The sequence below is a fragment of the Macaca nemestrina genome, chromosome 5, assembly GCF_043159975.1.
Source record: "Macaca nemestrina isolate mMacNem1 chromosome 5, mMacNem.hap1, whole genome shotgun sequence".
NCBI lineage: Eukaryota > Metazoa > Chordata > Mammalia > Primates > Cercopithecidae > Macaca > Macaca nemestrina.
In genome coordinates this window covers 141197091-141224919 of record NC_092129.1, presented here as the reverse complement: position 1 = coordinate 141224919, position 27829 = coordinate 141197091, and the positions used below count along the sequence as shown (strand labels likewise).

Here is a 27829-nt window from a genome sequence, read left to right as displayed (position 1 = left end):
GTCAACACTGAGGCCTAACCCGTGGAGGGCACCCACCATTTGGGTGGGAAGAAGCGAGTTATGGATGCGGGGGAAGACAGAGACCCCGCACCCCCAACTTCCCACTCATTTACTAGCCCCCATCCTCAGATAGTCAAGTAAGAGCCTCCCTCCTGCCCCTCCCCCACAGAAAAAACACAAAAGCCACCAAACGGTCGCTGGAAGGACACTCTTCTGAAGCAGGGCAGAGTTTCTTCATTTTGATTAAACATCCACAAATTTCCAAATTAGTGAACCTCTTCTCAGTTGGAGCTTTGTCCCTGGCTTGCTGGTTGATTGACTGATTGACTGCTTGATCGGTTGCCTAATGAGTCTCTTTGGTCTCTCCTAGGGCTCAGACGTCTGTCCTAAGAATGACCAGCCTGCATTGCGGATAAAGGAGGAGCTGTAGCCTCAAGAGAGACACTAGGGTGGGACTAGGTGGAGGTGCTGGGTGCCAGATGGGGGATAGGGCTCTGCTCCTTGCCCACGGCTCAGCCTGGCCCAGAAGGCTTGGGGTCACGTCTGGATTGTGCCTGGGGCTGCCTTTGCCGTGTCGGTTGTCCACAGAGCCCAAACACCCAGACCCAGAACTCCTGAGACCCTGACCTAAGTTTGATGGGGACGCAAAGGCCACTTGGCACCTGGAAGGTCAGATGGGGAGTACAGAGAAAAAGTGGGAAGCAGGGGGTGGGGTGAGGAGGCAGGGAGTTGGGAGGAGGTGGGGAGGAGGGAGTTGGTGAATAGAGATGAGGGGGAGGGGAAGAGGTAGGGGAAGCGGGAAGCCTGGACCGGGCTATAGCTCCCCTAGTTAAGACTAGCAGGGAGAATCCCTGCCTCCCACCCCACTAAGTGGGACAGTGCATCCCTCACAGAGAATCCCAGCTCCTAGGAGTCTGCTTTCATCGTTTAGATGTTCCCTTTCTCTCTTAACAAACGTGCACTCAGGGACCTTCCTAGGGAGGGACCCTGGGACCCCTTCCTTTACCATTTCATTTACAATAAAATGTGAACTGGTAAGAGCCTGCCAAACTGCCCTGGGCCCCACCTCTCCATCTCAGTCTCATTTCCCTCTTCACCTCTTCACCCGGCTCCAGACACATCCTTGACCTTCTTTCTTTTCCCCATCTACAATTAAGCTCCAGGAGGGCCAGCCTAGGCTGTCAGGTTCACCGGCTACTCTGCAGTGCTTAGAATGGTGCTGGCCCATAGTAACCACCCAGGAAACATTTGCTGACTAAATGAGTGTCTTATAGTTCTCTTTCTGCGAGTCCGCCCTCCACCCCAACAGGGCTTGGCACACACAGAAGCCCCTCACCACATGGCCCTCTTATATCCTGCTTTAGCTTTTCCTTCTGTTTATAAAGCTTCCTTCTCTGCAGAGACAGGAGTTGAGTGTTTTGCGGGGAGGGTCTCATACAGAAGTCACAAATTATCCTACAGCAAAAACCAACAGTCCACTTGGAATCTCCAACCCAAACAGCTAAGATGGTGGGTTCAGCCAGGAAGTGCAGGGGCTCACCTGGCCACTAAGTGCCCTATCCCATCCTATCGAAGTCCGTGCCAGTGAATTCCTAGGAAATAGAGGAGGAAAAAGCAATTAGAGGAAGCAGCTTTTCAGAATGGACAGCAGGGTTAGCCCCCTCAGATGAGATGAATGGGGTGATAGGGGCCCTGCCTGGAGGAATTTGGTTGGGAGGAGTCTGAGAGTGGAGGAGGGGTGGAGGGGTCCGCCTCTCCGTGTGAACAGCCCAGGTCTCCGCTGGCCTGTTTGTTTTTGTCTGTTTGTTGGATGGGGCGGGGAAGATAAGGATGTGGAAACAACCTTAAAATAACCTCCACAATTCCCTAGGCGCTGTCAGGACTAGGCGCTTGGGTCTGTCTTAGGTCTTGCAGACTTGTATTGTGGCTGTGGGGGATGGGGTTGTGAGCCGATTCTGGCGTGTTTGTGTGTGTGTGTGTGTGTGTGTGTGTGTGTGTGTGTGTGTGTGTCTGTCTGTCTCTCTGTCTGCATGGATACACTACTCTTGCCCTGATCCTTCTCCCCTACTTGCTCCCTTGTGTGCTCTGGGTGAGCTGGCGTTGATTTCAGTCCCCTCAGCTGACACTAGCAGGAATAAATAATCTGGTGACTTGAGTTAGGAGGCAGGGCCTCAAGGAGACATGGCAACTGCATAAATCCTAAAGATGTGGGGCTCAGGTGGTCCCCATAGAGCACTGGGGTCACTCCCTAGGAGTTATGACTCCTTAATTCACTTACCTTCTTCTCCTCCTTTACCCCTGGCCAGTTGTATCAGCTGCAGAAGGCTTAATCCTGGACCCCCTACCTCTGTGCCCTGGGGAAGGGTGGGCACTGGGCCTTACCTGCAGAGTGGGATGGAGGCAGTGTGATCCCAAGACTCTTTTTCTCAGCCCCCATCTCTCCTGCCCGCCTCTCCTGGACTCCCATCCAGGTGCCTCCCCACCCAAGTAGGCATTCATGGCCAAGTCATAAAAACAGGTTTCTGGCCAGGCACCTTGGTGCATACCTGTAACCCCAGCACTTTGGGAGGCCAAGGCGGGAGGATCACTTGAGCTCAGGAGTTTGAGACCAGTCTGGACAACATAGCGAAACCCCATCTCTACAAATAATACAAAAAATTAGGCAGGCATGGTGGTGTACGCCTGTACTCCCACTATTGGGAGGCGGAGGTTGGAGGATCACCTGAGCCTGGGAGGTTGAGAAGGCTGCAGTGAGTCATGTTTGTGCCACTGCACTCCAGCCTGGGCAACAAAGTGAGACCGTGTCTCAAAAAACAAAATAGGTTTCTGTCTCACCTATGATGACCCCAGCATCTACTCCTTCACACTGTTTAGGGGAATAAGAACCCAGGCATAGGAATCCACAGGCAGGCTCAAGTTAATCCACCCCTCCATATCTGGGCCTATGTCCCAGGGACCTAGATAAAAGTGCAGGGTAAGGAACATTTGTCTTAAAATCTACTCGCTCCCCTTTTGTGTTTTTTGAGATGGGGGCGTCTCACTCTGTCGCCCAAGCTAGAATGCAGTGGCTCAATCATGATCGAGCCTCCATGGCTCACGTGATCTCCCTGCTTCAGCCTCCTGAGTACCTGGGACTACGGGAACATACTGCCATGCCCGGCTAATTTTAAGATTTCTGTGTAGAAACGGGATCTTGCTATGTTGCTCAGGCTGGTCTCAAACTCCTTGATTCAAGCAGTTCTCCCGCCTCCACCTCCAAAAGTGCTGGGATTACATGTGTGAGCCACTGTGCCCAGCCCCACCCCGTTTCATTGCCCTTCTCTGGCTCTTGCTCAACCTGGTTTTGAGTCCCCACTCTGCCACCAGCCTCGCTCTGCAAGCCTGACCTTGAGCAAAACCTTCCCTTCTGCCTGTTGCCTGTAGCATCACCCAGCCAAGGTCTTTAGCTCTTGGTCGAGTGGTAGCATCTCCCTAAAGGAGTGTCTGAGTTTTAAGAGGGACTTTTTAACCCCCATGTTTTAGTCATTAGGTAGATGTGTGAGTGTGGGGGGACTTTCTGAAGAGGGACTTTCTAATGGATGCCCCCTTGCCCACTCAGAAGGCTCCTTTAAGCAACAGAGATGCCCCTTAACTTTCAGAAGGATGTTAGTCTCTGCCATCATCACCCCAAACCCAAAATAGTTGGTGTTGGAATTTTTAGATGTTTCTGAACTCAGGGAGACTGGGCCCCAAACTGCCAAATATAAAATAATTTTCCAGTCAAACTTTAAAAGAGCATATTATTCATTCCTTTAGACATTAAACATTCATCGAGCACCTGCTGTATGCAAAGCACTGGGCACCCACACTAAGATGAAAACCAAGATAAGTAAGACACCATGTAGATTCTAGCTGCCTGGTTGAGAGGTTACAGTCAGAAAGTACTTATAGCCATTCGGTGAGATGCAGATAGAGATAGGAAAGGAAATGGGGTGAGCACAGGGAAGGGATAAGTATAGGGTCAGGGCTGCCACCCTTCTTTTCCCCATGACCCCATGGGGCAAATACATCCTGTCTCTTGCTGGGTGGGTGATGTTCACTGCCCCTTTCTCCATTCCAACTGGAACTTCTAGACTGAGCCTGAAGCTAGACTTGCAGATCACAATTTTAAGAAAGTTGGATGTTCTGCAACAGCTTACACAGGAGCTATCATTGATTCGTCTTTTCGTTCACCCAATCATTTATTCATTCATTCATTCAACAAGTATTTCCCAAGCACCATTTCCATCCTCAACAAAAGACTCCTAAACCATAGACCAGATGAAATACATCACTATTCAATTGGAAAGATTCAGCTGATTAAGATCCTGGTCAGAGTGTGCTCAGCATCCCATCAGAGACACGGACCTGTAGGGCTGCAGGAGCTCAGCAGAGGGAGCTGGCACCACAGTGGGGGGCATCAAGGAAAACTTCCTAGGGGAAGTGGTACTTCATTTACCTTTCGAAGGATAGGTATGACTGATATAGACTGAGTAAAGGGGGAAAAACTTTGGCTTTCAATAAGAAGAAGGATAGGAAGGGAAAACCGCACATTAAGTTAGGCAAGTGGGAGTGAGAGGGAATGCTACATTTTGTGGGATGCTGAATGGACCGGTTTGACTGGAATCGAGTTGTTGAAATGGGGCTGGAGAGGTAGGTGGATAGAGACCTGCTTGGAGATGACGATGACCTTGAGGCTGTATTAGTCAGTTCTTACCACAGTAGTGCTGCTTAGCAAATCACATGAACACTATCATGGCTTACAACAAGCCTTTGTCTTCTCGAACTCACGGACTTTGGGTTGGGCTCCAGACTGCTCCACATTCTCCTTGAGCCAGCATGGCAATCACATGAACTCAAGAGATAAGAGACCAAGCCAAAGAGCACAGACATTTTTAATCGTGTATTCTGGTCAAATCCATTGATTGACGTGGCATTGGCCAAAGCAAGTCTACCATGACGAAGCCTACCACCAGTGTGGTGGGGAAGTAGAGTCACATGACAAAGGGAGTGACGGTATAGGACATAGAAACTAAGAGTGAATAACTGGGACAAATGATCCATTGGAAAGTTCCACAAAACTTCCTAAGCAATTGGGTGGTATGAACCGCACCCTATGGTTGCTGATAGGGTTGCTGGATTCTTGTTTCTAAAGCCCTTTCACAGACAAAATCCCATTTTCATCCTCCCAACAGTCTTCTGAAGGAGGTGTTGTGATCCCGTTTTTCAGATGAAGAAAGGACACTCAGAAAAGCAGTGTGGCTCACCCAAGTGACATAGCTGGAAGGAGATGGAGCTGAGATTTGAACCGGGATCCTTAAGCTCCAAGCCCAGAGCTCCTTGCTCTCCCCTGCAGCTGCTTCAGAAAGATAGATCTGCTGTTGTGTGCAGGATGTGGGAGAGCCGTGGGAGCTTGCTGCAGATGGCTGACAGCTGAGAGATGAAACAGCAGTCCCGGTCCTGCACAGAGGCCCAAGCTAGGCTGACAGCAGAGGAAGGGGAGACAGAGGTCTAAGTCTTTTGTTTTTTGCATTTGCTTCCTTTATTGATGTGCAGTTTGTCTAAAGTAAAATGCACAGATCTGAACAGATCTAACAGACAGTTAGATGAGTTTTGTCAAATGTGTCTGCGTTATCAATACCCAGATGAATGTAGGGAACATTTCCATAATCCCAGAAAGGTTCCCTTGTGTCCCTTCCCGGTCAGTCCTCCTTCCTCCAGGCAACCATTTTTTGGACCCCTTATCACCACAGGTTAGTTTTGCATCTTTGGATATAAATGGAGTCACACAGTATGTTCTCTTTTGTGTCTGGCATATTTCACTCAGAGAGTCTTCGGGTTCATTCATATCATTGCATGTAGCAGTAATCAGGTTTTTTTAATTGTAATACGTATTCCACTGTATGAATGTATCACAATATTCAATCCATTTTCCTATTGGTGGACATTTGACATTGTTTCTAGTTTCTTGGCTTTACTGACGTTGCTGCTATGAATGTTCTTGTACAAGTCTTTTTCTGGACCTATGTTCTCATTTCTCTTTGGGTATGTCCCTAGGAGTAGAATTGCTGGGTCATAGGTTAGGTATGTATTCAACTTTACTAGCAACTGCCAAACAGTCTTCTTTTCTTTCTTCTTCTTTTTTTTTTTTCTTTTTTATACCAGGTCTGTCTGTGTCATCCATGCTGGAACATAGTGGTGCAATTATAGCTCACTGCAGCCTCAAACTCCTAGGCTCACATGATCTTCCTTTCTCAGCCTCCTGAGTAGCTGGGACTACAGGCATTAGTCACAATGCCTGGCTAATTTTTTTATTTTTTTGTAGAGATGGAGTCTTGGTATGCTGCCCAGGCTGCTGCCAAACAGTTTTCTAACATGATTTTACTATCTTACACATAGCCAGCAATGGAAGAGAGTTCCAGTTCCTCCCTTTTCTTGCCAACATTTGGTAGGATCAGTCTTTTTGGTTTTAGCCATGCTAGTGAGTATGAGAAGATATCTCATTGCTGAAAAGTTCATTTTCAATCCAGTTTTCCTCTCTCCTGCTCTGGTCTATATCTCAGGAGGCTGCCCTGGTAGGCTGCTTTTACCAGCTCCTGTTATCAACTGACTGCTACCCAGGTTTAGCCAGTAGGAGGCTCTGGCAGGAGATTGGAGGGAAGGAGCAAGATAACAGTCAGGGTAGGGTGGGTGCGGTGGTTCACGCCTGTAACTCCAGCACTTTGGGAGGTCGAGGTGAGCAGATCACTTGAGGTCAGGAGTTCAAGACCAGCTTGGCCAACACACCAAAACCCCATCTCTACTAAAAATACAAAAATTAGCCAGCATGGTGGCACACGCCTGTAATCCCACTACTCAGGAGGCTGAGGCAGGAGAATTGCTTGAACCGGAGAGGTGAAGGTTGCAGTGAGCCTAGATCCTGCCACTGCACTCCAGCTTGGGGGACAGATGAGACTCTGTCTCAAAAAAAATCCTCAAGACACTACCTCAGGTAGTGTCTGCAGCCACATTTCCTCCATGGCTCCAGCTCTTGGCCCACAGGCACACCACGGTTGCAGCTTCCACTGGGTGACCCTCATCCTTGGGTTCCCCAAACACTGCTCCTTCTTTTATCTCTCTAGCCTAGGAGTGGTAGTGGCTTCCACTAAATTTCTTCACCGGTACCTCTGCGGCTTCTCAGCTCTTCCAGTCCTGCCTCTGGGATCTTGTATTTGCTGCTCCTGTTACTAAGACTGCTCTTCCTCCAGTTATCTGCAGGGCTCTTTGGGTCTTTGCACAAACATTACCTTCTCAGTGATGCCTCCCTGCCCGGACCACCCAACTGAAAATTAACCACCCAGAACTAGTTATTTCTCTTTCTTGTTTTATTTTTCTCCATAGCAGCTATCATCCTTTTTCATACTTTCCTTTCTACATTGTACTTGTTTATACAGGCGTCCTGCGTTTTATTGTGCTTCACTTTATGGTGCTTCACAGATACTGCATTTTTTACAAATTGAAGGTCCATGGCAACCCTGCATTAAGCAAGTCTATTGGTGCCACTTTCCCAACAGTATGTGCACAGTTCATGTCTGTGTGTTACACTTTAGTAATTCTTGAAATATTTCAAACATTTTCATTTTGAGGTCAGGAGTTTGAGACCAACCTGGCCAACACGGCGAAACCCCGTCTCTACTAAAAATACAAAAATTAGCTGGGCGTGGTGGTGCGTGCCTGTAATCCCAGCTATTCCAGAGGCTGAGGCAGGAGAACCACTTAGAACCCGTGAACCAAGGCGGAGGTTGCAGTGAGCCAAGATAGCGCCATTGCACTCCAGCCTGGGTGACAGAACTAGATTCAGTTAAAAACAAAAAAGAGAGAGAGAGAGAGTCTTGCTATGTTGCCCAGGCTGGATTCAAACTCCTGGGCTCAAGCGATGCTTCCACCTCAGCCTCTCAAGTAGCTGGGATTTACAGGTGTCTGCCACGGCAGTGGGCTTTCAAATTTTATTATTATTATTGTATCTATTATAGTGATTTGTGATCAGCAATCTTTGATGCTGCTACTATAATTGCCTGGGGTACAATGTGTATTCTGACCACTCCACTCACTGCCCATTTCCCCATCTCTGTGTTCCTCTCCTAGGGCCTCCCTATTCCCTGAGACAAAATAACATCGAAATCAAGCCAATTAATAGCCCTCCATTAGCCCATACGCATTCAAATGAAAGGAAGAGTCGCACATTTCTCACTTTAAATCAAAAGCTAGAAGTGATTAAACTTAGTGAAGAAGACACGTTGAAAGGCAAGATAAGCCAAAAGCTAGGCCTCTTACGCCAAGCAGTTAGCCAAGTTGTGAATGCAAAGGCAAAGTTCTTGGAAGAAATTAAAAGTGCTACTCCAGTGAACACACCAATAATAAGAAAGTGAGGTCGGGTGCAGTGGCTCACGCCTGTAATCTCAGCACTTTGGGAGGCTGAGGCGGGTAGATCACGAAGTCAGGCATTGGATACCAGCTTGGCCAGCATAGTGAAACCCTGTCTCTACTAAAAATGCAAAAAACTTAGCCAGGCATGGTGGCACACACCTGTAATCACAGCTACTCAGGAGGCTGAGGCAGGAGAATCGCTTGAACCTGGGAGGTGGAGGTTGCAGTGAGCCAAGATTGCGCCACTGCACTCCAGCCTAGGCAACAGTGTGAAACTCCATCTCAAAAAAAAAAAAAAGAAAGAAAGAAAGAAAAGAAAGTTAAAAATAAAGAAAGTGAAATAGCCTTATTGCTGATCTGGAGAAAGTTTGAATGGTCTGGATGGAAGATCAAACCAGCCACAACGTTCCCTTAAGCCAAAGCCTAACCCAGAGCAAGAACCCAACTCTTTAATTCTGTGAAGGCTGAGAGAGGTGAGGAAGCTGCAGAAGAAAAATCTGAAGCTAGCAGAGATGGGTTCATGAGATTTAAGGAAAAAAGCCATCTCCATAACACAGAAGTGCAAGGTGAAGCAGCAAGTGCTGATGGAGAGGCTGTACCGAGTTATCCAGAAGAGCTGGCTAACATCACTGATGAAGGTGGCTACACTAAACAACAGATTTTCTTTCTTGTTTTTTTTGAGATGGAGTCTCGCTGTGTTGCCCAGGCTGGAGTGCAGTGACGCGATCTCAGCTCACTGAAAGCTCCGCTTCCCAGCTTCTTGCCATTCTCCTGCCTCAGCCTCCCAAGCAGCCAGGACTACAGGCGCCCGCCACCACACCTGGCTAATTTTTTTTTTTTTTTTTTTTGTATTTTTTAGTACAGACAGGGTTTCACCATGTTCGCCAGAATGGTCTCTGTCTCCTGACTTCGTGATCCACCCGCCTCAGCCTCCCAAAGTGCTGGGATTACAGGTGTGAGCCACTGCGCCCGGCCAACAACAGATTTTCAGTGTAAATGAAACAGCCTTCTATTAGAAGAAGATGACATCTAGGACTTTCACAGCTGGAGAGGAGAAGTCAACGACTGGCTTCAAAGCCTCAAAGGACAGGATGACCCTCTTGTTAGGGGTTAATGACTTTAAGTTGAAGCCAATGCTCAATTACTATTCTGCAAATCCTGGGGCCCTTAAGAATTATGCTAAATCTACTCTATGTTCTATAAGTGGAACTACAGATCCTGGATGATAGCACATCTGTTTACAGCATAGTTTACTGAATTTTTTGAGCCCGCTATTGAGACCTACTGCTCAGAAGAAAAGATTCCTTTCAAAATATTTCTGGTCACTGACAATGCGCCTAGCCACCCAAAAGCCCTGATGGAGGTGTACAAGGTGATGGATGTTGTTTTTGTGCCTGCTAACTCGATGACCATTCTGCAGCCCAAGGACCAAGGAATAATTTTGACTTTCAAGTCTTATTATTTAAGTCTTATTTTGTAAGGACATACATTTTGTGAAGACACACATTTTGTGATCCACCTGCCTCGGCCTCCCAAAGTGCTGGGGTTACAGGCATGAGGAAAAAATAATAATAATAAGACATACATTTTGTAAGGCTATCACTGCTATAGATTGTGATTTCTCTGATTGATCTGGGCAAAGTAAATTGAAAACCTCCTCGAAAAGATTCACCATTCTAGATGCCATTAAGAACATTCATGATCATGAGAGGAGGTCAAAATATCAACATTAACAGAAGTTTGGAAGAAGTCAATTCCAACTCTCATGAATGACTTTGAGGGGATCAAGACTTCAGTGAGGAAGTAGTTGCAGATGTGGTGGAAATAGCAAGAGAACTAGAATCAGAAGTGAAGCCTAAAGATGTGACTAAATTGTAGCAATCTCATGATAAAATTTTAGTGTGTGAGGAATTGCTTTTATGGATGAGCAAAGGAAGTGGTTTCTTGAGAATCTACTCTGGTGAAGATGCTGTGAGCATGGTTTAAATGACAACAAAGAATTTAGAATATTACATAAACTTAGTTGATAAAGCAGCAGCAAAATTTGAGGATTCATTCTAATTTTGAAAGAAGTTCTACTGTGGTAAAATGGTATCAAACAGCATTGCACACTAGAGAAATATTTTATGAAAGGAAGAGTCCATCGATGAGGCAAACTTCATTGTCTTATTTTAAGACATTGTCACAGCCACCCCAACCTTCAGCAGCCGCCACCCTGATCAGTCAGCAGCCATCAACGCTAAAGCAAGACCATCCACCGGCAAAAAAATTACAACTCACTGAAGGCTCAGATGATCATTAACATTTTTAACAATATTTTAAAATTAAAGCAGCTACATTTTTTAGACATAATGCTATTGCACACTCAATAGACTACAGTACAGTGTATACATAATTTCTATATGCACTAGGAAACTAAAAAATTCATGTGACTTGCTTTATTGCAATATTTGCTTTACTCTGGTGGCCTGGAACTGAGCCTGCAGCATCTTCGAGGTATGCCTGTATTCTAATTGCCTCTCTACCCCGACCAGAATGTTAGGTTCATGAGGGCGGGATTTATTGTCCGTTTTGTTCATTGTTGTATCATCAGTGACCACTGGCCAATACAGAGTAGGCAACTGAACATTTGTTGAGTGAATAAATATGGGCAGAGTATGACAGCAGGCAGTCCCAAGGTTCTGAATTGGAACTCTTGAGTTAGGACTCCACGGGCATCTTTAAGTCCCGTCACAGGAGTTCAATGGGTGAAAGAGTCCCAGCTGAAAGATGGAGAAGGTGTTTCATCCCTCTGTCCCTGTTTTTCTCATCTGCCAGGCCACTTCCCTGGAAGAGGTGGGCCAAGCACACTTCAGGACCTCCCATGTTGAGCTCAGCTCTGGCCCCTACTCAGAGGCCCAGAGGGCTGCTCTTGAATTCAGCTGTCAAAGGACACATTTGGACACAAAAGCCCTTCTTGATTAAAGTAGGGCTTTCATTGGGAGTGGATGGGGTCAGAGGTCAAGATGGTGCCAAGCTGTATTTTTTAAATGAATCTTGACCCCTACCTCACGGCATATACAAAAATCAACTCCAGATGGATTGTAGATCCAAATGGAAACAATACGACAATAAAGTTTCTAGAAGAAACATAGGATATGTTCACGACTTTAAGGTAGGCTAAGTATTCTTAAAAAGAGAACACAAAAAGCACTTAGCCATGAAGGATAAATTGATACATTGGCCAACATTACAATTAAGAAGTTATGCTCATCAAAAGACACTTTGAAGGGAGTGAAAAGACAAGCTGCAGGATGAGAAAATATATATGTAAAATATATATTCACCAAAAGATGCATATCCAGGAGATAGATAGAGATGAAAATATAGATATATAGATATAGATAGAACTCTTGAAAATCAACGAGAAAAAGAAAACCAGTCCAGCACAGTGCCTCATGCCTGTAATTCCAGCACTTTGGGAAGCCAAGGAAGGAGGATCACTTGAGGCCAGGAGTTCGAGGCTGCAATGAGTTATGATTGCACCACTGCACTCCAGACAGAGAAAGATCCTATCTCTAACCAACCAACAAACAAATCAATAATAATAAGTGTTTTTTTTAAAAAAAAACAAGAAAAAACAGTAAAAAATTGAATGAAATTCACAAAAAGGGCATTCAAATATCTAATACACAAAAGAAAATGGATTTCATTTCATTAGTCATTAGAGAAATACAAAAATTAAACTCACAATGTAATACCACCATTCATCCAGCAAAGTGGTTAAAATAATAAGACAGAGAATACCAAGTGTTGATGAGGATGTGGAGCAATTGGAACTCTGATTTATTGCTGGTGAGAGTATACATTGGTTCAGCAACTATTGAGAACTGTTTGGCATTACCTACTAAAACTGAACATATGCATACTTTATGACCTAGAAATTCTATTTATCAGCAAATATTCATAGCAGCACTACATATAACAGCAAAAATTGAGAAAAGCTCAACAGTAGAATGCAGAACTAGATTGAGGTAAATTCACACAGTAGAACACTAGAAAGTAATGATAAAGAAGGTACTATTTCTCCATGCAACAATGTAAGTGAATCTTACAAACATAATATTAAGCAAAAGAAGCCAGACACAAAAAGCTTACATATTGGGAAACCAGGTGGGTAGTGTGTGCCTGTAATCCCATCTATTAGGGAGGCTGAGGCAGGAGGATCACAAGCCCAGGAGTTTAAGACAAGCCTGGGCAACATAGTGAGACCCCATCTCTTAAAAAACAAAAATAAAAATAAAAACTTGTTTTAAGTTTTAAAAAGTTTACATACTATATAATTCCATTTATATGAAGTTCAAAAACAGGCAAAATAAATCTATTGTATTAGAAACTAGTATAGGCCAGGAGTAGTGGCTCATGCCTGTAATCCCAACATTTTGGGAGGCCAAGGTGGGAGGATCCCTTGAGCCCAGGAGTTCGAGACCAACCTGGGCAACACAAGGAGACCCTGTCTCTATTAAAAATGAAAAGAAAAGAAAAGAAAACAAAATAAAGAAGTTAATATAATGGTTACTTTGGGGGAGGAGTAGGTGGACAGGTACTGGCAGGAGACGTGATGTAATATTCCAAGGTGCTAATAAATGTTCTGTTTCTTCATCTGAATGTTGCTTACATGGGTGTGTTCACTTTGTGAAAATTCATCAAGCTATGCACTTATGATTTATGTTCATGTCTATATGTATATTCTACATTAATAAGAATACTATTTTCAAAAGAAGTTTTAAAAATATTTAAAACTATTTTAAAATTAGGCTTGGAGACAAACTGGAGCAATAGAAGCAAGTGACTCGGAGTGGGCAGATGGCCCAGGGTAGAGAGACTGGGGGGTGGACTTCTGAGCTTGTCTCTCCTGTAAAGCCTGGTCCTTTCTCCTCTGGCATTGCAGCTTCCCTTTGGGTCCTGGGACTGAGGTGCCAGCACCTCTATGGCAAACACAAGGAGGGCAGGCAAGGAACCAGGCATGAAGGCAGAAGCCCTGGAACGAAGCACCAGCTCTGCCACTGACCCCAAACTCACATGACCTCTCTGAGCCTCAGTAAAATAAAGGGAGACTGCACTGGTTGGTTGCAGGGCTATCGCTCCAACAGCAGAGGCAGAGGAGCCACACTAGCTGGTGAGGGCTGCACAAACGGGGCTGAAGGAGAGTCACAGCACGTGAGCATTTGCTCAACAGCATCCAAGCAGCAGAAAACCAGAGAGACACTATTAAACCCGGAGGTAAGAGTGTGCACCCAGTGAGCTGGGCATGGGGACATCATTTGACGAATATCTGCCCTTCACTGTCATTCCAACAAGACTTGAACATGATTCTCAGTTTCAACAAGTCAGTCCGCTATACGAAGCCAGAGGCTTTGTCTGGTCTTAGCAGCAGACATCCCCAGTCTGTTCCAGGATGAAGAAAACACTGGCAAGGCGGGGAACCACAAAAGTAGGACAGCAGAAGCTTCCAGAAAACCTCTGAGTAAGTGCAGTTTGTTCTCCACATAGCTGCGTCCCGCCTCCCTGTCCCCCTCCCCACCCCAACACTGCCTGGTCTGCAAAATCAGCATCCTTTCCTGCCCTCCTTCCAGTGAACCTGAGCACTCATTTCCCCCAGATCACCTTCCCAGGCTTGGTCCCCTCCATCTGCAGTTAGGGGCACTGTTCTGCCTCCCCCTCAACCCCTGAGCCTATCTCCATCATAGCTTTTCTCCCTGACTGCCATGGTATGTTTCCCTCTCTAGACAGGGGTTTCTGGGGAACAGGTTCTGTATCTTATTCACCTTTATGTCTTTGGCACATAGGAAGTGATCAGTAAATATTTCCTGAAGAATGGAAGGGAGGAACATTCCCCTAACTAGAGTCAAATTGTAAGTGATCTGCTAAACTCATTCAAATGAAGATGAAAAGCTATCAAATTCCAGGGATAGTTAAATAAGGGATAAATACATTCACCTAAAGGACTGATAGTGACATTGATCAGAGACTGATGAGGGGAAATATATTTCAGTGGGATCCTTCACAGTGATGCTGCATTGTCTGTGCAGGAGACCAGTCCTGCACATCTGTCATCGTATCTTCAACACCATCGCCAGTGGCAGACCAGACACAGTGACAGGTGTGTTGTCTTGTTTAATCCTGACAATGCCCCATGAGGTGGCTACTTTCATCATCCTCATTTTACAGATAAGGAAGCTGAAGCACAGAAAGGTTAAGTAACTTGTCCAGGACCACTGCTTAGCAGAGCAGGAACTTGAACTCGGCTGGCCGGCTCCCAAGCCCATGTGCGAATCATGCAGCTCAGTGCCTTCCTATGACCCTTCAGAACCGTGATCTGCAGGGTGACTTAGAAAATCAAGGTCCCCGCCTGCTTAGAGGCTTGGAGTTGAAGGTGAACTCACCCAAGATAACAGCAAAACATATACAAAGGCTGAGGGAGGCAGGAGAGGGCAAGCAGCAGCCGTGTGTGTGTGTGTGTGTGTGTGTGTGTGTGTGTGTGCGCGCGTGCGGATGCGCCCATGTACCCATGTATGTACACATGTGTGCGTATGTGCCAGTGCTTACATTTGCATGCCAGGAGGTGGATGGGGTGTGTGTGCATGCATGTATGCAGGAGTATATAAGCAAGCGCATGTGTGTGCTGGGGCCAAGGGGAGGGTTTTGACAATTAGGAGAAGGTATGACACATAGTAAATATTTGTAGAATTGAATTGAAATGCTAAAGAGAGCACTTTACAAATGTGAGGTGTTGTTATTACTATTACCTCCAAATCACAGGCCTTAGGAAAAGAGAAGAGAGAGTTGGTAACAGTTAGTTGGCCTCTTTTCACCCGCAGAGAAAGAGAGAGTTGGTGACGGTTGGCCTCTTTTTACCTGCAGGCTGCATTGCACGGACCTCTTTACATGGCCTCTCTCTGGATCACTTTCCCCCTGAGCTGGCTGAATCAGGGCTCTTGTAACCTGTAAGGATGGCAGTGACAGTAACAGAAGGAACTAACATGCAAGGAGCCCACCATATGGGCTGGTTCTGTGCTAAGTGCTCTGCATGCCTGTTGTTCATTACAAAGCCACCAATGCGGTGGGGACCTTTGGTATTCCCCATGTGCAGAGGGGGAAAATGAGGCCCAGAAGACCTCCTAGAGGACCAGGCTGTGCCTTTTCCACCACACTCTCCTGAGTCCTCCTGCACAATGCTAGCACATAGCAGGTTCATAGGTGGTCAGGGCCATGCAATGGACGGAAAAGTGCAAAGCAATACTCTCTAGAGCCAGTCAGCCCTGAGCAGGGCACTTCATCTCCCTATACCTCTATTTCCTCTGGTAAAAGTGGGGGTGAATAATTGCCATGTCAGAGGGTTGCCGTCATGAGAGAATGTATGTAAAATGCCCAGTCCATTGTGAGTGCCCGAATACGTTAGCCATTACTATAAATGTGCTGCAGTTTTACTTGAGCATAATATTCCCTCCTCTCACAAAGTAATGAAATTAGACTCAGAGAGTTGCTGCAAGTTAAGGGATTATCCAGTCCAACTCTCTCAGATAGCAGCTAAAAAAAACATGAAGCCCAAAGAACAGGCCTCATCAGTGGCAGAGCCTGGGTTGAACACAGATTTTCTTCTCCCAGACAGGGCCTCTCCCCCTGCCCGCACTGCCTCAGATGGGGCCTTGGCTGCTCTCGTAGAGCCGGCCCGAAGGTGCAGAAGGGCTCGGGAGAAGTGGGGAAGGCACCAACTCAAAGCTCCAGTCTCTAGATGTGGGTGGCATTAAGGCCTAGGGGGGAGAGCAGCTGACAACACCTCCCACTGTAAACACCTGCCAAGGAGACCAGAGAATGGGGCCCTCCTGAGGGGGCACCAGCTGGCCAGGGATCATGGAAGACAGCATGACTCCTTATGGCCCAGAGTCCCTCAGCGCTCTCAGGCTCATGGAGAAGAGCTCCTTCTTCTCCCGGCTCCCCTGTGCCCACTCCAGTGATGGCCAGTCCTACAGTCTTCAAAAATGTGACAGCCAACCCATGAGGACACAGAGACAGCTCTTGGGCCCTGGGCTGGCCCCAAACCTCTCCCCTGCCCCTGCAGCCTCTCCAAGGCCTTGGGCCCTCCTCAGCCTCCCTCTGGCTGCCACGTAACCAGGAGCCCACAAAACACCCACGTCAACCTGCCTCCTCCCTGGAGGCCAAAGGCCTTAAAATTTAATAGTCTCTCAAATGCTGTAACGCCAGAGGGGGCTTTTATGGACTCAACAGGGATAATATTATGAAGGGCGTTAGCCGCCTAAAGTGGGCTGCTCACGGTGGGGGGCCCGCCCCAGCCCCTCCTACACACTTCAGGGGCCTCCAAGGGGCCCCTCCACCATAAGGGCCAAGTCCCTCAGCAGCGGCTCCGCTGCCTGTGACAAGCTTATTACAGAACAGTCCGCTGCAAACAGGAACCTGATGGGAGGCTGGGACCCCGCTGGCCTTGGCTGGATTGGAGCAGAGGAGTTGGAAAGGAGGGCGGTCCAGGGGAAATATCTTGGTGACTAATGAGCGGGCAATTGAAAGCTGTAGTGTGTCATTGGGGAGCAGATGGGGAAGGAGGGGAATTCCTGCAGCCTGGCCTCAGAGGTTGTGGCGGGGGCTGGGAGGGAGAAAGTGGGAGGAGGAGGGAGGGACGAAGGGAGTAGTGTGGGGTCAGCAGGTGGGGGAGGAGAGGGAGGGAGAGAGGCCTGGCCTGGCTGTCATCCACAGATGGACACGGTTTCTGGGGCCCAGGTCCAGGGGACTCTGGCACAGCAGGAGCAGGGACCAGGTGGTGGGCTGAGGGCAAGGCCACTGGGGTTTTCTGGGTCACTCGGCTTGTTTTCTTCTCCTTTTCTGAGGTCTGTAGTTTTCTGCTGTTCCCCTTCTGCCACTTCCTTTCCCTTCTTGCCCTCTTGGTATCTCCTTGCTCATTCTTGCCTGCTTTCTTCCCTCTCTTCCTCCAGGTTCCCCTTCACCAACCCCCTTTCTCCTTTTTCCTCCAGCTTGCTGTGTCCTGGGACATCAGAAATAGGTATTCTGCCCAGTCTTCAGTAGGTGTGGGTGACCCCAAAATAAACAAAATACTAAACAACACTAAATAAAAGACCCTGGCTGATTTGCTAAAAAACACACGTCTCCACTTATCCTAGACACACAAGTGTACACGCACAAAGGTGCACACATACCCTGGACATATGCACACACATTCGCACTTGCCCACACTTCTATGTGCAAACACAGGCACGCTCACACACACACATATTTTCTTCATTACCTCCTCTAATACTGTCTTTTTTCCATCTTGAGTTCAATGTTGTTTTTTGTCTCTTTTCGACCCTCCCCCTCCACTTCCCGTCAATTTATTCCAGCTGTGAAAACCTTTTTCCCATCTCCTCTGTCACCCCAGCAGATAGGTGAGTGGCAGGCAGAGGAGTCCACTCCGCAGCCACCGTTGGTAATCGATCCCAGATGTTGCGCTGGCCCCCAGCCCAGCCCAGGCAGGGCTCCTGCGCCCGCTCCTACATCTGAGTATGAAAGGTGAGCTGCAGCCAGGCCTGGGTCTCTGTGGGATCAGGAGCCCGGGCTCAGGGGACACTGGTGGGGAGGGCTGGGTCCAGGTGCTGCAGGAGAGAGGAGGCTGGGGTGCAGAGGATAAGGATGTGGGAGTCCTTGGAGGGAGGCCTACAGGCATCCAACAGATAGTCTGGGTTATTAGACCAGACTGAAAGGGACCAGGGCAGCCCAGAGCTGAGATGCTGAGAGATAGGCCTTCCCTTAGCCCCTTGTCAGCCATTTTATAAAATTATTTTTATAGAGATGCGGTCTTCCTCTGTTGCCCGGACTGGTCTCAAACTCCTAAGTTCAAGTGATCCTCCCATTTCAGCCTCCCAAAGTGCTGGGACTGTAGGTATGAGCCACCATGACCAGCCTGCCATTTTATTTTCTTGGGAAAGAAAGGTTTCCTGCTGCTGTTTATAAATATATGTATTTGGTAAAACACAAAAAGCCAATTATACCACTCTAGAATTCTCCACATGTACCACTAATGGCAATGAAACCAGCTAACAGTTATTGAGTCTTTTAGGTACTTTCTGAGTCATTGTACGTCAATGCATTCTGTCAAGTAATTTTCACAACAATATTATGAGATGAGGACTAGAGTTGTCACCATTTTACAGATGCAACCACAGAGGTCTAGAGCATCTATTTGTCCCATCTAAAAATGGTGGTACTAGGATTTGAGCCCAGATAATCTGACTCCACTGATGACCACATTAGGCTCTCAGTTTCAGAAGACTTGGTCAGAGCTTGAAGGAACCTGGTTCAAACCTTTTCTTTTCTAAAGGAGGAATTGAAGACCAGAGGGAAGTAACTTGCCCAAGGACATGCAACAAGCTGGACCCACAGCAGGACTGAATCCTAGGGCTCTTGGTTCCTGTTCAGAGCCCTTCACAGCACCACACTCTGCCTCTGGTTCCCACAACCTTGACCAAGAGCTGGGCTTCCTGGGGGAGCTGTCTTTTGCAGGGCTTGGAACAAGATGAGAATCACAGACTAGCACACAGGCAGGAGGAAGTGCTTGTATTGTATTGTATTGTATTGTATTGTATTGTATTGTATTGTATTGTATTGTATTGTATTGTACCGTACTGTATTGTACTGTATTTTTTTGAGATGGAGTTTCACTCTTGCCCAGGCTGGAGTGCAGTGGCACCATCTCAGCTCACTGCAATCTCCACTTCCCAGGTTCAAGTCATTCTCCTGCCTCAGCCTCCTGAGTAGCTGGGATTACAGACGTGTGCCACCATGCCTGGCTAACTTTTGTATTTTTAGTAGAGACAGCGTTTCATCATGTTGGTCAGGCTGGTCTTGAACTTCTGACCTCATGATCCGCCCACCTTTGCCTCCCAAAGTGCTGGGATTACAGGTGTGAGCCACCGTGCCCGGCCACGAAGTGCTTTTAATGATGAGACTTCTATTCAAAGACCGGTGTGTGGGGAAGGCTACGCCACAGTGGGGCTAGCAGACAGCATGGACTGCATCTCTACTGAGTGCCCAGCCCTGGAATCCCAAAGGGGATAAACTCTGTCCTCAAGGAACAAACTAACAAAAAAGTGAAAAACAGCACAGGGGAATAGTGGGCGTCATGGGGGTGGGGGTGGGGTGGGCGTAGTATGAGCATCTGGGGTAAGAGTGTCAGCAGAGGGAATAGTGTGCAAAGGCCCTGAGACAGGAGTGTGCTTAGCCTGCTAATGTGTCCAGGGAACCTATGGCAGGGGAGAGAAACATAGGAGGCATGTTAGAGAAGGTAGGTGCAGATGATGTGGGACCCTACGGCTGTTGTAAGAGCCTGGCTCTTCCTCCCACTGCAATGGGGAAGCGGAGGTGGGGGTGCAGTTTAAGGAGAAGACTGGCACCATCCGAATTCTACAGCATCTTCCTGCCACTCAGTGGAAAGAGTACCCCATGGGGGAAGGGGATGCAGGAAGACCAGGAAGGAGGGCACCATAGTCCTCCCAGGGAGAGGGGGTGAAGACAGGAACCAGGGGCTCACCATAGAGGGGGTGAGAAGTGATCAGATTCTGGACGTATTTTGAAAGTAGAGCCAACAAGATGGTTTGAGAGTTGCGTGTGGGGTATGGGAGAAAGAGAACAGTCAAGTATGCCTCCGGTTTTAAGACTACAGAAGGCACAGGCTTGGGGACAGACCAGGTTCATCTGAACATCGAACCCGCTGAATTTGAGGGGGCAGTTATCAGTGCCTGATGAGTGATACTACAGGAACAATCCAGGAGACTGATCCGGTGTCTGTTTAAAATTATAGGGTTTTGCTCATCATTAATTTTTTGTTGCATTGTTTGATTTATTAAAATATTATATTCACATATGATTTATCTTGGTTACTGAAGTTTTGTTTCATCTCCCTTTAAATTTTGCACCCCAGTTGCAGTCCTGCCTGCTGCAGACAACCATGTGGAATGCAGGGGTTGGGCTGACCTCCCGATTCCTGGCCACTCCCTGTCCACCACGGGCCAGTGGTCTTCTGATCAGGATCCGTGACAGGGAGGGGAGCTGAAGAGTGGTCACAGCCAGGAGGTGCTGGACAAGAAGCAGGGTCTGTGTGGATGTGTGGCTGGCTGACCTAGAAGCAGCCAGAGGGGTGTGAGCCCATCAGCCCGCCTCGCCCCACCCGGCCCCGTGATGGATGGCATCTGTCTTCTGCTTTATTAAACTCACGCCCGTGGTTCAGCCCTGGATTTGCAAACGGCTTAATAAGCATTTGGAAGGGATCGGGGGAGGGAGGCCGGGATTTCAGGGGGTTACCAAGACCCAGACAGGAAACAGCTTTCACCCTGAGTGGGCCTCAGGAGGGAGTCAGGTGTCCGGGTGGGCGAATAGGGGGAGTATTTGGTTTCACAGAAGGCACTTGGGGCCCCAAAGAAGAAGGGGGTACAGGTCTTTGGTGCCACGCCTCCCCCAGCACTGTTGTTACCACACACTGGGGGTTCACAGCACCTAGAGGGATGTTCTGGGCATTGCAGAGGGCAAGGCTGGCCAAGATCGGGGAGAAAGGATGGAGTCAGGGGAGAAGAGGCCACTCCTGTGTCTAGGAGTTCCCAACTGCAGAGGACACAGGGTTACACAAAACAGACACCAATCCCACCAGCCAGCCCCCAGCATTCTCTCCCACCTCTGAATTGCTACAGACTCCATGGCACGTGCCATTGGTCTGGAACCTTCTCTGCAGCCCCTGGCATCGGCACAAAATGCGGGTACCAGGTGCCCCTTCTATCTTGAATGAGGTTTGAAGCTCCCAGCAGTCAGGAAAGATGGGCACACTGAAGTCATCTCTCCACACAGGCAACTTGGGCCCTGCTTACTCAGGGCCGTGCGGGAGCCAGTTCACATGGGCTCACCAGAGCAGACTGCAGGCATCTTTTCCCAACTCCTGGCCCAGCGAATGCCACGTTAGTAGCTTGAAGTTGGCCATGATGGGAGTATTTACAGCATGGAAATTGGCAAATGCCTTTTTTTCCTCCTGAAGAGCCAGCTGTTGAACATTTACCAGCACACCACTGCCTCACCTGCTCTTCCACCCGTAAGAACTGCAAGCCCCTTCAGGTATATAAAAATCCACTTTTCCTCCCCAAAAGGCTGGGGAGCTCCTTCTGAATGGTGAAGACTGGGACTGTCTGTCTCTTATTAATAAGGGTAGTATCCAGTGTGAGAGGCAGTAGTGAGTAAGCTTCAACTATCCACATTCAAATCATAGCTCCACCATTTAACAGTTTGTGATTTACATTGTTCTTTAGTCTGTGATTGGAGGGATTGTTCTGAAATTTAAAAGAAATAATTCCTGAAAGATGCTTTGGAACAGGGTCTGCAAACGTAAGTAGCCAATAGATGTTCATCCTTACTGAGCCTCTGACAGTGCTAAATACTTTATTGTAATTTGAGTCTTACAGCCACCCATATGCAAGATACTTATGTTATTCCCATTTTATAGATAGGGAAAGTGGGATTAACATGTGTTAGGTCCCTTACCTGAAGTCACATAGTGGCAGAGCTGAGATTTGAACCCAGGAGTGTCTGGGTCTAACAGCCCAGCTCCCTCATGCCAGTGGTCCATGCCATTGGATCTCTCCACCAAGAGGATAGTGTTGGAAGTCATAATGATAGCGGAAGTGGCCTTTGGTATTCCTCCTCTCCATCTGGCCACCAGCAGAAGTGATGAAACTTCTTTCTATATGGCCCCCAAAAGAACCCTGTTCCCCAACACATCCCCTCCACACATGCCCATCAGACAGTCCCTTTAGAGGCTGGGACTGTCTTATCAGGGAAATCCACATTTCCTGTGGGCATTTTCTACTCACCTCTTGTCTAATACACTACCTTTGTCTCCGGAGAGACTGGGAGACTCCCAATCCCAGTCTGGAGACTGGGAGACTCCCAATCTCTTTCCTTCTCTCACCCCAAGCTCCATATAGCCACCCCTAGTCCTCCAAAGCTATGCAAATGCCCACTCTAGGGCGGCCTGATTCCTCAGGGTCCAAGGCCAGGGTCAGCAGGGGCAGACTCAGGAAGGTCAAGGGCTCAGCAGCCTTCTTACAACTTTCCTCCTGGGTCTCCTTTTTTTCCCCTGCCTCTTGCCAATTTCACTTTCTCACTCCCTTCTTCTTCCGTTTCCTTTCTTCTCATCCTATTTGTCTCTTTGGTGTCTCCTTCTTTATGTCTTATGTCCCCTCAACTCTCTCTCTGCCTTTGTCTCTTTCTGGGTCAGTCTGTTTGGTGGCAAGAGTGCATGTATGTGTGTTTCTCTGTCCCTTTGTTCTTTGTGGATGTCTGTGTGTCTGTCTGTCTCTCCGCGTGTGTCTCTCCCTGCTTATTCCAACATCCTGAAGAGTGTGTGCGTGTGTGCCTCTGTGTGTGTGTGTGTGTGTGTGTGTGTGTGTCCCCGTATCTAAGAATCTAACTCTACCTCGATGCCTCCCTGCTCTGTGTCTGTCTGTCTGTCTGCTGCTGACTCTGTGCGTCTGTCTTCGTGGCTGTCTCTCAGGGTCTCTCTCCGGCAGCATTCGTTCATCAGGGCTGCACTCCGGAGGCTCCCGGAGGAGACCCCCACTCACCCCTCCCAAAGTTCACTGCCTTGTCAAACGGAGCTAATCTCCTGCGGGAGGAAAAAGCCTCATTCAAATTGGGCGGGGGGAGGCAGAGGGGGAAGGGGAGGTCTCCTTGGCTGCAGCCTGAAAACACCCCGGCCCATAATACCCCTTTTGTTCTAGGCTGGTGGGAGGGGGTGGGCGGTGGAATGAAAGAAGGGGGATATTAAAGGAGCAGGTGAAAGACATGTGTCTTCAGCAGCCATAGATAAGCGCTTACCCCCTTCTCATCTGACTGAGGCCTATTATCTTCCCGCCACAGTCATTACTATTAATATTAAACACCCCCAATCCCGCTTGAAAACAACCTGAAGGGGCTGCTTCTGTCTCTAGCCAGTTCCAAGGGGAAGCTGCTGCCCTGACACCTCCCCCCACAGTACTTGACCACCAACCCAGTTTCCCCAGACCCAAGGTCTCCTTGAACTTCCCTGTGACCTTCAGCCCCGAAAGTCCCCCTCCACTTTCCCCCCAAGCCCCACCCTGAATCCTCTCTGATCACCAAGCCTTTCTGCCTCTAGTGGATTCCCCATTTCAGCTTTATTCCTAAAGATTTCTCTACACCCCAGCTCTCTTCTCTCCACCCCTCCGTATAACCTGAAATGGAAGACAGAAGCACATAGAGGTTTGGTTCCCTGGCTTTGACATCTAACAGAAGTGGACTCGCATTCCGATGCTGCCACATTCAGGCCGGGTGACCATGGTCAATTTCCTTAACCTTTTTGGGCCTCAGGTTCTCACCTCTAAAATGGGGGCAGGGCACTGCCAGGCACAGTAGCTTACGCCTGTAATCCCAGCACTTTGGGAGGCCTAGGAGGGTGGATCATCTGAGGTCAGGAGTTCAAGACCAGCCTGGCCAACATGGTGAAACCTCGTCTCTACTAACTACACAAAAATTAGCTGGGCGTAGTGGTGTATGCTTGTAATCCCAGCTACTCCGGAGGCAGAAGTAGGAGCATCGCTTGAACCTGGGAAGCAGAGGTTGCAGTGAGCCGAGATCGTGCCACTGCACTCCAGCCTGGGTGACGGAGAGAGACTCCATCTTAAATAAATAAATAAATAAATAAATAAAATCGAGGCAAATTATAGTTCCTAAGACATAGGGTTGTTTTAAGGATTATTGTTTAAAAATGAAAGAGTTCCCAGGACATACCCGATATATTGTAATGGCTCAATAAACAGTGGTAGCAACTGTTGTTACCTGGACAAAAAGCATCCCAGGGCAGCAGGTGTGTCCACTCATTCCTTCTTTAGTCCATCACTGGGCCCCTACTCCATGCCAACTTCTATGTTGAGCACCAGAGAAACAGAGGTAGAGAAAACAATTCCTGCCTCCAAGAATTCACAAACTGGTGGCAGCAAGAGACTTATAAACAGGTAAACGCATCACCGTGGTGCTGGGTAATATATACCACAAAAGAAGTTATTATAGGAGCTCTGGGGAAATGGGACAATGAACTGCTCCTGGTTGGCTAATGTTACACCAGTAAAGCACTAATTGCCTATTCAGTATCTACAAGGTGGCAAGGTCAGCTATCACCATGCCCATATCTACAGTTATAGCTCGCAAGAGGAGTAACTCAAGTCTTCTTCCAAGACAGGTAGAGGTTTACCTGGGGCCATGTGAGGGGCCCCCTTCCCCGGCTTCTAGGGCTCTGGACTGCTAGGGCTGGCCTGCAGAACCCGCAGACACAGGAAGGAGGGAAATGAGAGCTCACATTTACAAAGTGTCTCCTTCAAGCCAGGCACCGGGCTGTGTGTTTCAGCAGTAGGTCACATACTCCTTCTCACCACTTCTCTACCAACCAAGCATCATCGTACTCATTTTACAGGGAAGCAAATAGGCTCAGAGAGAGGATGTGACTTTCCTAGGATCACACTGCTAGAAACTGGTGGAGCAAGATTCTAAGCTTCATCTCTCTGGCACCAAAATCCATGTTATTTCCATTTCTAGTGCATCTCCAACTTTCCAGCCCCAGCTCCATCGCTGCCCAAGTATCCTTAACATCAGGGGAGCTTGAACAAATACACAGGGAGGACGAGAGGCAGATTCTATAAGAAAAACAGCCTCCTACAAGTCCAAAACTTTTTTGACATCTTGTGTCTTATCTTAAAAGCCTATGAGCTTTGAATTTTACTCCATAGTATAACTATGTGTATTATAAATTAAAACAATGTTTTAAATGTCATTTTAAAATGTTTCCCCAAAATCTTCAGATAAAATGGAAGCTCCAAGAAGGTGTGTTGAGTTTATTTATTATACTGCGTTCTCTGTCCTCTGGAGTAGGAGGCAGGGAGGGAGTGAGAGGGTGTTGTCGTGGGCAGCCTTGTCTACTTTTGGTGACTACAACCCTTTCTTCACTGAACCCCTGCTCCTCTCTTCTATGCAATTCTGTGGGGCTGCCAATTACAACTCCCCAGCTCCTCTGGCCTCAGGGTGGGTCCATGAGCCAGGTCTAGCCAATTGTCAAACATAACTTTCTTAGACACCTGACTTGTCCAAAAGGTGGGCGCATGACCCAAGTTAGGCCAATAGGAGCTCTTCGCTAAAATGTTATAGCTGGAGGGTGCTGGGAATAGCAAATCCTCTCTTTCTTCTGAGATGTGAGCATGAAATTGCTGCCATGCTCCTCTACCCACCTCTCCCTGCCCTCCAACGGATGAGAGAAGTCTCGACCTCCCTCTCCCTCTTCACGCCCCCACTGCAGTTAGAGAGAAAGATCAATTGCAATAGGAAAAACTAAACAATACAGAAAGAAGAGGCTGTCACACACCAAAAAACATAGCCACCATATGAATGAGATCAAGAAAGAATGCAAGAGGCGGGGCGCGGTGGCTCACGCCTATAATCCCAGCACTTTGGGAGGCTGAGGCGGGCAGATCACGAGGTCAGGAGATCGAGACCATCCTGGCTAACACAGTGAAACCCTGTCTCTACTAATAAAAAAATACAAAAAAAAAAAAATTAACCGGGCGCGGTGGTGGGTGCCTGTAGTCCCAGCTACTTGGGAGGCTGAGGGAGGAGAATGGTGTGAACCCGGGAGGCGGAGGTTGCAGTGAGCCGAGATCGCATCACCGCACTGCAGCCTGGGCGACAGAGCAAGACTCCATCTCAAAAAAAAAAAAAAAAGAAAGAAAGAAAGAAAGAAAGAAAGAAAGAAAGAAAGAAAGAAAGAAAGAAAGAAAGAAAGAAAGAAAGAAAGAAAGAAAGAAAGAAAGAAAAGAAAGAATGCAAGAGAAAGAGAAAAAGCTGAAGATCTCTTTTGAGGCATGGCAGTCCCTAAACTTTGCCCCCTGCCCCAATGCATGTGCACGTATGCGTGCACACACACACACACACACACACACTCCTATCCTTCCTGGTTATTTAAGCCAATAAATCCCTTCCTTTTGCTTGAACCAGTTGGAGGTGAATTTCCATCACTTGGTCCCTGAGCAATATCTCCTGGCACACTCAGTCCTACTTAATAACTCCCAGCTCCCAGCACACTACAGCCCAGAGAAGGAGCAAGGGCCCAATGGGGTTTGGAATTGGGGAACTCAAGTTGTATGTGGAGTAGGTGTCACATTCTCCTACCAGGAACCTCCCAAAGTTCTCCCTCACAGAGCGTTGGGCTGGAAGGGACCTCGAGCAGAGGGCTGGCAGGGAATCTATCCCAACTAGCTCTCTGTTGCCTTCAAAGAAGCTTGACTCAACCTCCTGCCTTGGAAACCCATCCCAGGACCTCCTGTTTGAGACACTGCAAATCTGTCCAGCTTAGTCAAACCTGTTTCATCTTCTCCTGCTCTAGTGGAAGCTGGAAATAGCCAATCCCTCCTCTCCTTTTCCATTTCTTCGGAGGCTCAGCCCACTCTTTACTATTCTTTTGCCCTTGTTAGTGTAGGTTCATGCATGTCGTGTGTACTAGGTACTGGCTAAGAGCGCAGACTCTAGACAGATTGCCTGGGGTCAGTCCTGGTTCTGTTCCTTCCTAGCTGTGAGACTTTCGGCAAGTTGCTTACCTTCTCTGTGCTTTGGTTTCCTCATCTTCAAAATGAAAATGATTATATGAATTAATATATAGAGAGTGATTAGAACCATTCCTGGCACATAGTAAGTGCTCAATAAATATTCATTATTATTATATGTTAATGCTGTGTGTATGGATGTTCAGCCCCTCTCCCATCTGGTTACGAGTTCTCTGAGGACAAGAAACATACCTTATTCATCTTCAAAGGCCCAGGGCATCAAAGGGCTTGACATAAGAGAGGAAGCTCAAAAAAAAAAAATGTATGTTGACTGAATGAATGGTGAATTGGCTGAACACTTAGAGAATTTAAGTCCCGATTCCTGTCCTTAAGTTTCTCAATAGTCCCACGTGGGTAGCCATCAATTCTGCCTACATCTGAACCCAGATGGGAGGTTTGTCAGGCAAAAAGGATCTTGCAGCAGAGTAACAACAGAAGCAAGACCAACCAGCTCTGCCCTGTGTACACCCCTTAACAACATCCAAGGCTGTGTCACAATGCCACACATCACTGTGAAGTAGATAGAGCAAGGGTAATCCTTATCCCATCTTACAGATGAGTAAACTGAGGGTTAGAGCAGTGATGTGACTTTCCTAAAGACAGACACAGCTAGCTAGTGGCCCAGCTGAGGCCACAGCCCCATCACCAGACTTGATCAGATCTCTGTCAACCACATTCCAGCAGTCAAATGCTCCCTCCTTTTGCCCTCCTGCGGG

The 27829-nt window shown here is 47.7% G+C and overlaps 1 long non-coding RNA gene across 2 annotated transcripts; it reads right to left on the bottom strand.

The window, feature by feature from the left end:
• Nucleotides 1-203: 203 nt before the first annotated feature.
• Nucleotides 204-27556, bottom strand: LOC105489626 (uncharacterized). Of its 2 annotated transcripts, XR_011623726.1 has the most exons (6): nt 27306-27556; nt 24307-24391; nt 15213-15408; nt 2279-2382; nt 1541-1592; nt 204-401 (listed from the first exon to the last, which is right to left on the bottom strand). It is a non-coding gene; the product is annotated as an uncharacterized lncRNA (long non-coding RNA). The 2 variants fall into 2 exon arrangements; XR_011623725.1 differs by lacking the exon at nt 24307-24391.
• Between the last annotated feature and the right edge of the window lie 273 nt (nt 27557-27829).